This window comes from Rhinopithecus bieti, unplaced genomic scaffold (genome assembly GCF_001698545.2).
Source record: "Rhinopithecus bieti isolate Rb0 unplaced genomic scaffold, ASM169854v2 scaffold_5626, whole genome shotgun sequence".
NCBI classification, from domain to species: Eukaryota; Metazoa; Chordata; class Mammalia; order Primates; family Cercopithecidae; genus Rhinopithecus; species Rhinopithecus bieti.
In genome coordinates, this window is record NW_016805666.1 from 6,096,598 (window position 1) to 6,111,181 (window position 14,584).

The 14,584-nt window shown below is 40.9% G+C and overlaps 1 protein-coding gene across 2 annotated transcripts in view; it reads right to left on the reverse strand.

The window, feature by feature from the left end:
- The window catches only part of FGF12 (fibroblast growth factor 12), a 603,053-nt gene that overhangs the window by 318,400 nt on the left and 270,069 nt on the right, over positions 1-14,584 (reverse strand). The window lies entirely within an intron of this gene.

Below are 14,584 nucleotides of genomic sequence, written 5' to 3' on the forward strand. Positions count from 1 at the left end.
GGGTTTCACCGTGTTAGACAGGATGGTCTCAATCTCCTGACCCATGATCCGCCCGCCTCAGCCTCCCAAAGTGCTGGGATTACAGTTGTGAGCCACCGCACCCGGCCTATACTTCTCTGAACAAGAAAGGCCTGTATGTTCTAGTTCCACAGTCCTTATCAAAAACACAAAGATTTTCCTGTTTCGTCAGCAGACTAAAATGAACATGGGGAGTGTCTGGTACAAATACAGTCTAGAAATGTTATTCACTCAGAAAGAGAGATACTTCTAAAATAAGGAAAAAAATTGAATAGTAGAAGGAGAAAAAGAAACAAAAATTCAGGAATAAAAGGCTTACTTCATAAATCTAAAAAGGGCTTAAACCATGTAGTCTGATAAACATGGTGCAAGGAGAGAAACACAACAAAGTGTCAAAGGCATGTTTCTCAGACTACATGGTTCCATTCCTTTTCATACAGCAAAGGAAGTTTCTAGAAAACGAAAGAGAGCACAAAACCATTAGCGAGAATCTCATCAAAATTATAAAATGATATTAGATTGTTAATTACTGCAGATCTGAGGAGAGAAAGGTGCCACAGTAGGGAAAGGGCCAGGTGACACATTCAGAAGATGTCTAGTACATAACCAATCCATTGTTAGCTCAACAATGAGAGGGACATTACAAGGTTCAACATCTATTTTGGATGTCTGTGGTCTTGGACATCTCAGTTTTTTATAATATTTCCACCTTCTCTAATAATTATTTTAATTATTAATTTCAAATGGAGAGGATACTTTTTACCTCCCCCAATTCTCAATGTATTTTCTCTTACTGGTGAGAAATTTACTTTTATTGAACCTCTAAGATCAAAGCTAAGCCATAAGACTTATTGCTTGGAAAAGAGTGGGCAAGTACTTCCTAAAATTAAAAGCCTGTAGAGTTGGAAAGAAGAATAATATGATGTACAGAAAGTTTCTACCAGATAAAATGCAGATATAGAAACTCTTTGGAGGAGAAATACTGTTTCTGAGAGGGGACCAGAAAAGGATCAAAAGCTCTCTGAGCCTCTTAGGTTTCTAATGACTCTGTCACTCTGGTTCTCAACTCAGATGGGGTGATGACAAGAAGAGTGAAACTCTTGATCAGGAGGAAACTGACAGAACAGAAGTCTTTGAACCCAAATCTTGTTTGGAATTCTGGGAAGAGAAATGGCTGCAAGGAAACTCTGCATCAACATGGTGTACCTACTGGAGAACAGAAATGATAACATCATATATTTAGACAGAGAGATGGTCAGGGCTGGCCCCTTCTGCACACAGGAGCTCTTTAATTTCTGCACAGTCTATTGCGTTTATGGCAGTAGATACAATGATAACATTTTACAACTTTCTTATTTAACATTATATATTAAATATAAACATACATGTTGTTGTTATAAACTTTTTATAACATTATCAATAACTGAATAATACTCCAATGATTTGCTCTAATGCACTTAGTCTTAACATGCTTCTGCATATTGAGATGGCTTTAAGTTTCTACTATCATAAATAATTCTAAGATTTTCCATGGAATATTAGTAGATGTAATTGAGAATATGTTCAGAAAAAAACACATGAATCCATGATACTAAATGTCAACAGTTCCGTTGGCCCCTCAAACACAATTCCACATATATGCATTAAAAACCATAAAGATGAAAACATACTTCACATAGTTCATGGGATGCTCCAGACGAAGCAAAGTGGTTACTAAGTGGGGCCTTGCAGAGGTGGTCACCGAAAGCCAGTAACTGGTCTTTTGAGTCCATAACATGTTATCAACTCAACCTGACTCACATCACCTGAACTCTGAAAAAGTGGATTGATATATTAGGTATCAACATCTTCTCATACACTGAGACAAAATATGATACGCATGGTCTGACTAAAGCCTTTTCAGATAATTCTGGGTATATGACAAAATCTGAGAGATGATAAAAGCATGGTAACGTCTATCACATTTTCACAATTTATGAAGAATACAAGAGAAAATATTTAAAATGTAATTGTGCTCTAAAATTAGAAATGTATTGTTATGTTGTGGACCTACAGAGTTATAAAAAATTCATTTCTACTTTCAGGATTATGTATAAAAGAAACTGGAAAACCAAATTTGTTATGCCACTGATCAAACTTGGAATTAAGAGGCAGAGGTCGTCTGAGACTTAGAGATACCTTAGCCCAAAGCCTGTTGTCAAGCAGGTTAGAGAATGGAGTCTCATTGCAATTAGCTAGTTCTGAATAACTCATTAAAAATACTTTCCGAAAATTAATCTTTCTTATCATAAACGTGATACGGGCTTATTGTAGAAAAAAATTGATGAATATATTTTAAAAATAAGTAAAATGATCTAATTTCATTCTTTAAGTTATTTTAAAATCTCATTTACCCCATAAATATGTACACCTAATATGTATCCACAAAATGTTTAAAATAATTTAAAAGTTAAAAAAATAAATGAAATGACTTAAATCCCACCACCTAAAACATTTTATGTACGAACTCTTTGCAGATAAGGACTGCAAGGTAAGAATTACAGCCTGCAGGGTTTAGCTATATAGACGTTGGGTAAATATCTCGGAGACTCAGTTCAACCATACTGCAGTGAATAGAGTTAGTACTGTGAGAATGTATGATTCCTATACACTCAAACTCTAGGCACTCTCTTCTAGATTATAACATAAATCCACACATGCAGTGATATGGTTTGGCTGTGTCCCTACCCAAATCTCACCTTGAATTATACTCCCATAATTCCCACATGTTGTGGGAGGGGCACAGTGGGAGAAAATTTGAATCATGGCGGCAGTTTTCCCCACACTGTTCTCGTGGTAGGGAATCAGTCTCATGTAGACCTGACGGTCTTATCAGGGGTTTCCGCTTTTGCGTCTTCCCCATTTTCTCTTGCCACTGGCACGTAAGAAGTACCTTTCCCCTCCTGCCATGATTCTGCCACACAGAACTGTAAGTCCAGCTAAACCTCTTTTTCTTCCCAGTCTCAGGTATGTCTTTATCAGCAGTGTGAAAATGCGCCAATACAGTAAATTGGTATCAGTAGATTGGTGTGTTGCTGAAAAGATACCCAAATTGTGGAAGCGAGTTTGGAACTGGGTAACAGGCAGAGGCTGGAACACTTTGTAGGGCTCAGAAGAAGACAGTAGGGAGAGGGGAGGGATAGCATTAGGAGATATACCTAACATAAATGATGAGTTACTGGGTGCAGCACACCAACATGGCACATCTATACATACGTAACAAACCTGCATGTTGTGCACATGTACCCTAGAACATAAAGTATAATATAATATATATATAATTTTTAAAAAATTCATTTAAAAAATTCATTAAATTCATCTAAAAAAAAGAAGAAGACAGTAAAATGTGGAAAAGTTTGGAACCTCCTAGAGACTTGTTGAATGGTTTGACTAAAATGCTGATAGTGATATGAACAATAAGGTCCAGGCTGAGATGGTCTCAGATGGAGATGAGGAACTTGTTGGAAACCGGTTACGTTTTAGCAAAGCGACTGGTGGCATTTTGCCTCCATCCTAGAGATTTGTGGAACTTTGAACTTCAGAGAGATGATTTAGGGTATCTGGCAGAAGAAATTTCTAAACAGCAAAAGCATTCAAAAGGTGACTTGGGTACTGTTAAAAGCATTCCGTTTTAAAGGGAAACAGAGCAGAAAAGTCAGAAAATTTGCAGCTGATGATGCAATAGAAAAGAAACCCCCATTTTTGAGGAGAAATTCAAGCTGGCTGCAGAAATTTGCATAAGTAGCAAGGAGCCTAATATTAATCTCCAAGACCACAGGGAAAATGTCTCCAGGCCGAGTCATAGAGCTTCACAGCAGCCCCTCTCATCACAGGCCTGGAGGCCAAGGAGAAAAAAGTGGTTTTGTGGGCTGGGCCCAGGGTCCCTGTGTGTGTGCAGCCTAGAGACTTGGTGCCCTCAGTTGCAGCCACTCCAGCTGTGACTGAAAGTGGCCAACATAAAACTCAGACTGTGGCTTCAGAGGGTGGAATCCTCAAGACTTGGCAGCTTCCATGTGGTGTTGAGCCTGCAGGTGCACAGAAGTCAAGAATTGAGGTTTGGGAACCTCGGCTTAGATTTCAGAAGATGTATGGAAATGCCTGGATGCCCAGGCAAAAGTTTGCTGTAGGGGTGGGGCCCTCATGAAGAACCTCTTCTTGGGCAGTGCAGAAGGGAAATGTGCGGTCGGAGCCCCCACACAGAGTCCCTAGTGGGACACTGCCTAGTGGAGCTGTGAGAAGAGGACCACCCTACTCCAGACCCCAGAATGGCAGATCTACCTACAGCTTGCACTGTGTGCCTGGAAAAGCTGCAGACGCTCAATGCCAGCCCATGAAAGTAGCCAGGAAGGGGATTGTACCCTGCAAAGCCACAGGGGCAGAGCTGCCCAAGACCATGGAAACCCACCTCTTGCATCAGTGTGACCTGGATGTGAGACCTGGAGTCAAAGGAGATCAATTTGGAACTGTAAAATTTGACTGCCTCACTGGTTTTTGGACTTGCATGAAGCTTGTAACCCCTTTGTTTTGGCCAATTTTTCCCATTTGGAATGGCTGTATTTACCCAATAACTGTACCCCCACTGGATTTAGGAAGTAACTAACTTGCTTTTGATTTTACAGGCTCATAGGCAGAAGGGATTTGCCTTGTCTCAGATGAGACTTTGGACTGTGGACTTTTGGGTTAATGCTGAAATGAGTTGAGACTTTGGGGGACTGTTGGGAAGGCACAATTGGTTTTAAAATTTGAGGACATGAGATTTGGAGGGGCTGGGGCGGAATGATACGGTTTCACTGTGTCCCCACCCAAATCTCATCCTGAATTATAACCCCATATTCCCACACATTGTGGGAGAGACCCAGTGGGAAATAATCTGAATCATGGGGGCAGTTTCTCCCGTATTGTTCTTGTGCTAGTGAATAAGTCTCACGAGATCTGATGGGTTTATCGGGCGTTTCTGCTTTTGCATCTTCCTCATTTTCTCTTACCACTGCCATGTAAGAAGTGCCTTTCACCTCCCACCATGATTCTGAGGCCTCCCTTGCTATGTGAAACTGTGAGCCCAATTAAACCTCTTTTTCTTTCCAGTCTAGGGTATGTCTTTATCAGCAGTGTGAAAACAGGCTAATACATGCAGACACTTCATCTTATCTATGTTTGTAGCACAATTCCCGGAATTCCATAGCAATTCAGAATTAAATTATCAAATACTGTGGCTGCTTGATTTCACTAACTCAGTTAAGTTAGCAAACTTCTCATCAGATCTAAAAATTGAGCTTCAATTCTTGCTGTGAATGCTAAATAACACAGCAACAAAATTTGGCATTTCCTACAACTGATTCTCATTCATTTCAAAGGAATTGCCTGGTATTCAGGAGACATAAGTTGGTCAATTTAAATTGTTTAACTTGCATTTGTTATGAATGCTACATTCAAAACAAAAGGATTTGGAAAATGCTGCACAGTAACAGCATTACAAAACTGTGAATCTTATTTGATTGCTCCATGTCTATGGCTACATTCCCATGGGAACCAGACACATTTTAATCTTTTTTGTTTTCAAAAACAAGGCACCATTCTTCACGAGCCTTGTCTTTGGGCACATTGCATATATTGATTCAAATATTAAAATGGGTTAATAATAGAATCAAATTTAGAATGGTTGCATGGTTTCCAGAAGAAAAAAATAAAATCGTTTTGAAGACGTATGTGCTTTAATCTGACTGGTTAAAATATGGTTAAAATTGCTTATATTTGTACAACCTTTTAAGAAAAATTCTTAATAATCTGAAAAGATAATCTTTCCTGCCTGTATGCTTAGAGTGTGTGTGTGTGTGTGTGTGTGTGTGTGTGTGTGTGTGTGAGAGAGAGAGAGAGAGAGAGAAGGAGACAGAAAGTGATTCGACATCATTCAGAAAACCCTCATTGAGTACCTTTCAAGTACTGAGAGATGTGTTAGACTTTCAAGCTACAAAGATGATCTAGATCAACCTTGTCTTCGAGTCATACAGGATAAACAGACATAAGTACTTTCCGATACGGTGATAATGCAAATACTTACAAGGAAGAGTTGGTGGGTGAGAAGAAAGGTAACCAACTCTACCTTGTGGGAGGGGGCAGTTAGGGAACACTCTGATGACATAGGGACCTAATGAGAAGGACAAGCATAAGACCTCAGTCATAGTAGGCCAAGAAAATGTAAAGCGTGCTCCAACCTTTTCTTCCTTACCTGAACTTCTTCCTTTTCCAAAAGACTCAGCTGAACAAACCACTTGGATCAAATTTTATTCCTACTCATGCTCAAGTTCGGGTAGGACAAGGGAGCTTTTTCTAAATTCAGAAACCTGCCTGAGTCTGTCTGAGCTTTGCCCACAGCCTCAGAGCTGAGCCAGAGGAATGGCAACGAAGTTCCGAATGTCGACTGAAAACCGCGCAGGCCTGCCTGGCCACCTGGATGGCCACAGCAACTAATGCCTTCTCCAGAGCAGAGACAGATTTCATCTCTTGACACAGAAGCAAAATAACCCATAAGCAAAAACGGGCCTAGAAAAGTAAGAGGTGACTTGAATCATACTCGGGGTCTTGTTTACCTGGGGAAAAGTTTACTGACATCGAAGCTAAAACTCCAGTACACTGCTCAGTCCTTAGCACATGCTTGACCACAAAGGACCATTTAAGAAGTAGGATTTCCTCAGGTTCCTGCAAGAATTTAACCTTTGCTCTTAACAACTTTCAAATAAAATACCCATGTAATTGGAGGGACAGGAGCACACGTCTACCTAAACCAGACATGGGCCTTACGGTAGCCTTATGTCTACCTTAGATTTGCCCAGGGTAACAACGCAATGCATTCAATTTCCTGAGAAAGAACAAACCAGCGATAGTTGGTTCTAAAACTGCAGAGTGCTGCGAGGAAAACAAGTTGTGTAGGCAGTGGAGCTGTGACTATAATAAACTCTGCACTTCCTGTTACACTAACCATCTTCGCCTCTCCCAGGGTTCAACACAGCCCGTCTCCTGCCATTCTTATTTTTGAGTCTTTCTGTTTGTTTGTTTTTTGAGGCAGAGTCTCGCTCTGTCACCCAGGCTGGAATGCAGTGGCACGATCTCGGCTCACTGTAAGCTCCGCCTCCCGGGTTTACACCATTCTCCTGCCTCAGCCTCCCAAGTAGCTGGGACTACAGGCACCCGCCACCTCACCCGGCTAGTTTTTTGTATTTTTAGTAGAGATGGGGTTTCACCGTGTTAGCCAGGATGGTCTCGATCTCCTGACATCGTGATCCGCCCGTCTCGGCCTCCCAAAGTGCTGGGATTACAGGCTTGAGCCACCGCGCCGGGCCTCTCCTGCCATTCTTGTATCATTCTCAGATTCTTGTGCCCAGATGGCAAGTTCTGCATGATCATCACAAAAGCCCTTGCTGAGTGAAACCACTCTCAGGAGAAGGAACATGTTCTCTTTCCTTTCAACCACTGTGATCTGTCTACAGTGTTTTCTAGTTCCCATCCCAAGACATGAGGTTTTCGGCAAAGTTGACTGAGACGAAATTATAGATTCCCCAGCGAATTCATGGCAGATCCCCAGAATATACATTTTTCTAGTTTTGTTTAGGAGCAAGCAAGAAAAGTAGGAAGAATGTATTTTAAATCCATATGAAAGAGCTAGATGTAGCAGCCCCAGCAACAAAGCAGAAGCCACGAAAACTGGACTGAGAGGGAAGGTTGTTTCGTAAGGAGATGATGTGATTATCAACTAAAAGAAATGTAAGCTTTCCGTAGTAAAACGGTTTCAGCGGTTTTGTTCAATAACAAATGACATGCAAACATGCAGCATGGGTCTATATGCCCACTTAAAACTCAATATAGGGAAGACAACGGAATATAAGGCTCATGTATCAGGTCTCTGAGAATCAACTCTGAAACTAATGTCACATAAGTGTCTTTAAACCCCCAAGCAGAGTGCATATGCTCTGCAACCAGCAAGCACAGGCTACAGACGCTTTCCGAACCTCCACTCTGCAGCTCACAGTCACCCATTTACAATGCTCTCATAGCCCTGTGTTTGCAGTAAGAACACCAGTCCTGCCGCATGTCAGATCATCTCCTACTACACTCTGAGCTCGTTGCATTTGTTGCAGGGACTTTGACTTTCCACGTCTTTATGATTTTTCTCCCATCAATGACTAGTGCTATGCTCAGTAAATGCTTGTTGAACCTAACGTTAAAAGGCAGAGGAAATGGAAAGAATTTCTTTTCATCTCTTCTGAACATTTGGAAAGTGTCACTTTTTTCCTACCCTTAAAAAATATCCACTTTGGGCCGGGTGCGGTGGCTCATGCCTGTAATCCCAGCACTTTGGGAGGCCGAGATGGGCGGATCACGAGGTCAGGAGATCGAGACCATCCTGGCTAACACGTTGAAACCCCGTCTCTACTAAAAAAAATACAAAAAACTAGCCGGGCGAGGTGGCGGGCGCCTGTGGTCCCAGCTACTCGGGAGGCTGAGGCAGGAGAAGGGCGTAAGCCCGGGAGGCGGAGCTTGCAGTGAGCTGAGGTCCGGCCACTGCACTCCAGCCCGGGCGACAGAGCGAGACTCCGTCTCAAAAAAAAAAAAAAAAAATCCATTTTGGGCCGGGTGCAGTGGCTCATGCCTGTAATCCCAGCACTTTGGGAGGCCAAGGTAGGCGGATCACCTGAGATCAGGAATTCAAGGCCAGCCTAGCCAACATGATGAAACCCTGTCTCTATTAAAAATACAAAAATTAACAGAGCATTGTGGCGTGCGCCTGTAGTCCCAGCTACTGGGGAGGCTGAGGCAGGAGAATCGCTTGAACCCCGGGAGGCAGAGACCGCAGTGAGCCGAGATCGTGCCACTGCACTCCAACCTGGGTGACAGAGTGAGACTCCATCTTAAAACAAAAAGAAACAACAGCAACAAATATATACATATATATATGTATGTATGTGTGTATATATATCCATTTTGCATTTACTTTCATTTAGATAGTGCTTTACAGTTGGAAACTTTTTTCTTATATATTATTTAATTTGCTACTTTCGAGAGCACTCTAAGTTGGTTAGGGCAAGAATCATGGAGCTTAGAGAGTTAAAATGAATTTCTAACAATCGCTTTAACTGAATTGGAGCAAAAAGTCAAGCATTTTTAATTCCTTTGCATTTCCTGCCACACAGTGCTGCTAAGTGTTTGCACCCTTCCTCTTTATCCAGAGTACTTACACTCACTAAGCACTTGGTATGGCTCACAGTTTGTGCTAAGTGATATGGGGGCCAGTTTAAAAACCTATAATCCATGATCTGTTTCAAGTAATGTTTACTCAATGTGATAACATATATAACATATAGGACACATTTTTTCACAGGTTGAAGCTTATCCAGAAAATGCAATTATTTAAACAATGGGATTTTTGTAAATGAACATTGTAAAACATTTGTGATACTTTTGAATAATAAATACACCTTGAATTACATTGGGAGGAACATGCTTAAAGACGTGCCCAAAAAATCATCCACATGCATGCCTCCAACTCAAAACATTCAGGCTTGAGATCATCCAAAAGAAAGTTAAACAGAATCTTCATGGAACACATTTGCCTAATTTACAATAATTGAAAATATTGGCACCATGACATAAAAAATGATGAGCACTATAGAATATACCCAAATTAGGTTAAATACTCCAAGGTAAAAGAAGAGTAAAAATTCCTGTGAAGGATTAATAGTGACTGGAATTCCATTATATTTATAAGGTAAATTACAAACTATTATCTATCAAATCCTAATCGGTATTTTTATCTGATGTGGTTCTTATTTCTTAATTTAAAGGAATTTTATGTTCTCGTTCCTACAAGCTATATAACTGAGATTATAACTGAATTCACTTTTCAATTATCTGACCCTAAACGGAAGTATGTGTGTAAGCAGGAGTGTGGAGGAGATGTTTTTTAAAAATCATTATTACTTGGCCGGGCACAGTGGCTCACACCTGTAATTCCAGCACTTTGTGAGGCCAAGGTGGGTAGATCACCTGAGGTCAAGAGTTTGAGACCAGTCTGGCCAACATGGTGAAACCCCACCTCTACTAAAAATACAAAAATATTAGCTGGGCATGGTGGTGAGCACCTGTAATTCCAGCTACTCAGGAGGCTGAGGCAGGAGAACTGCTAGAACCTGGAAGGGGGAGGTTGCAGTGAGCTGAGATCGCACCACAGCACTCCAGGCAACAAGAGTGAATCTCTGTCACGAAAGAAAAAAAAAATCATTATTACTTAACGATTATTGGATGACAAGAAAATAAATAAAATATCTAGCTTGTTTCATTTTGAAATTGAAAACATGTTTTTAAAACTCACTAGTAATAAAGAAATGTATATTAAACAAATGCTGAAATTATTAAGAATTCCTAATGTCAGTAACATAGTGGGAGTATAACTTGTTCTGGATGGAGATTATTACAGTTTGAGTATACGCGCCAAAACTCATGTTGAAATTTAATCTCCAATGTGGCAGTATTGAGAGGTGAGGCCTTTAAATGGTGATTTGGTCTTAAGGGCTGTGCCTCATGAATGGATCAATCCATTCATGCATTTAATGGCTTATCATGGGAAGGGAACTGGTGGCTTTATATGAGGAGGAAGAGAGACCTGAGTTAGTGTGGCAGGATGCTCAGCCCCCTGGCCACCAGATACCCTTGGCCACCTCAAGACTCTGTAGAGAGCCCCTACCAGCAAGAAGATCCTCAGTAAATGTGGCCCCTCAATTTTGGACTTCTCAACCTCCATAAGTGTAAGAAATAAATTTATTTTCTTTATAAATTATCTGGTTTTAGGTATTCTGTTATAAACAACAGAAAATAGACTGACACAGAGTTCTTGGCAAGTTAAGAAGTCCCGGCTAGTTAAGAAGGCATTACACCAAGGTTCTTTAATATGACAGTTCACTGAGAGGACATTAGGTACAAATGCCCCTAGCTTTTGATTTGAAAGCCTACAGTAGACTTAATAAATTTTTAAAAAGGACTTTATGTATAAAGTTTCATACAGTAATGATAGGTATTAATTATCCATATAACTGATTTATAATGTAAACAATTTAAATATCCAGCCATATAAGAGAAGCACTCTGTAGAAGCTACACAACTGTAACGGCTTATGAAAAGCTGTCAGGGATATTAAAAATATGATGTATGAAGAGTTTATGGGGATATGAAATCATGCTCATGCTATCGTGTTAAGTGAAAAGAGAAAGCTGGAAAACTGCAATTATAATAAATCCCCGGGTATAGAGGAGGGAAAATGATATCAAAGACATTAGAAAGGAATAGACCAAGCTGTTAAAAGTTGTTACCTTAGGGTGATAGAAGATTTTGTTATTGGCTGGGTGCGGTGGCTCTTGCCTATAATCCCAGCACTTCGGGGGGCTGAGGCCGGTGGATCACTTAAGGCCAGAAGTTCGAGACCAGCCTGGACAACATGGCAAAACCCCATCTCTACTAAAAATACAAAAAATATGCTGGGTGTGGTGGCACATGCCTGTAGTCCCAGCTGCTTGGGAGGCTGAGGCAAGAGAATCGCTTGAACCTGGGACGCAGAGGTTGCAGTGAGCTGAGATTACACCAATGCACTCCAGGCTACGGTGACAGAGTAAGACTCTGTCTTTAAAAAAAAAAAACAGTTGCTGTTGTTCTAAGGAATTATGAAAATATTTTATAATAAAAGACATACCTTATTTCCATCAACTGGTTGTGGTTTTACCTTTTGGGGATGAACTCTTCAAGCTTACCCGGCCATTCCCAAAAGTTAACATCACACATCCCAGGAGCTGCACTTAACAGTTGTGCGTTTTGAGTCCCAACAAGCATCCGACACCTTCCCAGCCCAGCACGGTGGCTCGCACCTAGATGGGTGCTTGTGAAACTCTGCTTCCCGCAGCTCTAGGCATGATAGGGAATCACGTGAAAGGATGATGGAAGATGAAGAGCTTGTGGGTGGAGATTCAGTCCCTTAACTCACTTAAATCAGAGTAGCTGCTATTCATCTGTTTTGTTCTTTTTTTAGGTTAGTTTCTGTTTTTGTTTATTTAAATTAAGAACAAAGCTACCTGCAAAACAATATGCTTTATTATCGTCCATAATGTAACTCCTGCCAGTGTTCCCAACCCAAACCTGGCTCTGTGGTGAAGCTCTCCAACCTTGCCATACTACCCTCTTTTTTCTAATCCTACTCTTCGATCAGCGGCTCTACTCTTGACTACAAATGAGAGGCATGTGAGAAGTTTTGTTTGTTTGTTTGTTTTTTGTTTTTGTGCAGTGGCGCCATCTCGACTCACTGCAAGCTCCGCCTCCCGGGTTCACGCCATTTTCCTGCCTCAGCCTCCTGAGTAGCTGGGACTACAGGTGCTGCCACCACGCCTGGCTAATTTTTTGTATTTTTAGTAGAGACGGGGTTTCACCATGTTAGCCAGGATGGTCTCGTTCTCCTGACCTCGTGATCCGCCCGCCTCGGCCTCCCAAAGTGCTGGGATTACATGCGTGAGCCACTGCGCCCAGCTGTGAGAAGATTTTAAAACATACAATGCCTGGGTCGACCCTTAGAGATTCCAATTACACTGCTCAGGGTGGGGCCCAGGCATGAGTTTTGTTGTTGCTGTTGTTGTTTTTAATTTCAATCAGTTTGCGGGGAACACGTGGTGTTTGATTACATGGATAAGTTCTTTAGTGGTGATTTTGTGAGATTTTGGTGAACCTATCACTCAAGCAGTGTGCACTGTAGCCAATGTGTAGTCTTGTATCCCTCACCCCCCTCCCACCCTTCCCCTTGAGTCCCCAAAGTCCACTGTCTCATTCTTACGTCTTTGTGCCCTCGTAGCTTAGTTCCCACTTATAAGAGAGAACATACGATGTTTGGTTTTCTATTCCTGAGTTACTTCACTTAGAATAATGGTCTCCAACTCTATCCAAGTTGCTATGAATGCCATTATTTCATTCCTTTGTAGGGCTGAGTAGTCTTCCATTGTGTGTGTGTGTGTGTGTGTGTGTGTGTGTGTGTGTGACATTTTCTTTATGCACTCCTTGATTGATGGCCATTTGGGCTGGTTCCTTATTTTTGCAACTGCTAATTGTAATGACATGCATCTGCAAATCTCTTTTTCACTTGAACCTGGGAGGCAGAGGTTGCAGTGACTTTTTCACATAATGACTTCTTTTCCTCTAAGTAGATACCCAGTAGTGGGACTGCTGGATCGAATGGCAGAAGTTTCCTTTGGGAGAAGGGGCTCTGCTTTACACATATTTCACCTTAGAGTATTTAACCTAATTTTTCCTCTAACAAATGGATGGCAGCAGAGGTCTGCTTTAGCCAGATAGTGCACCAAGCAGGTGAGCGGGGCACCCAGAGCACTGTGCTGAGGGGAAAAAGTGGAAGGTTATATTGCAATTACCATAATTAAGAGGGAAACATTCACAGGTTAGCTGCCTCTGACATGCTGTGTTCCAGGTTCCTCTCCTTCTACCTTAGAGTATTTAACCTAATTTGGGTATGTTCTATATTGCTGATCATTTTTGATCACAGCTCTTTCCTATGGACTGGGGGAAAGTAGTGCAAGCCTGTCTGAATGTGTTAAAACAGGTGTGGTAGTAGACACAGTAGGTGCAGCCACACCTCTGAGAAGTCTGGCTGTTAAGAAGAAAAATGCACTAAAGCTGAATGAGCAAAGCTGAAGCATAAAGTGAAGGACAAGTTCCTACCTCATTTTGATCTGATGTTAACAAGAAAAGCCCCAAACATCCAGTGATTTTAATTACGGCCTTTCTTATTACAGATCATGTATTTTATAATTAATATAACAGTACAACTTCTATTTAACATTATATAATGATATTTCTGTGAGTGTATAGTAATGTAAATTCCTCATTGGCATCTAAATTGGGAGAGATTAAATCCCAAATACGTGTTAAAATTTATAGAAGAATTTTACATTGAAGAACTTTTTAAGTTAAATGCAAATTAGCTGGTTAATAAGGCAATATAAAACTCTAACGTTTGAGTCCACTGAAAACTTAACTTTTCAAAGAAGTACTCAGGCTGGTAACAGTGAAATATTTAAATTTCTTCCCAAAATCCCAAATTCTGAAACACCTCCTAAAAATACACAATCAGGTAGAAGTTGAGAATTAACGTACAGATATAAGGTGAATACATGAATTTTGAAAACCATATTGATAAAAATAAACCCAAGACTCGCCCTACACTCAGAGGCTACAGTTTCTAAGTGTAGAAACTATCTTGACTGTGCAGAAAAAAAGTTAAGAAAGTGGAACTGAGGCTGCAGTTTCTAGAATGTCTGTCTTGAAAGGTTGGCCCTGGGCTGGCATCTGGAAACTTGGTCGATGGAGAGTTCCCTCCATTCTCTCTCTGATAAAGATGGTTTGCTGTGCACAGACTGTCTATACAAATAATGCGATTTATGCTGAATAGCTACTTTTCTTAAATTTTGATAGCTGCTAGGCAGAGGACGCC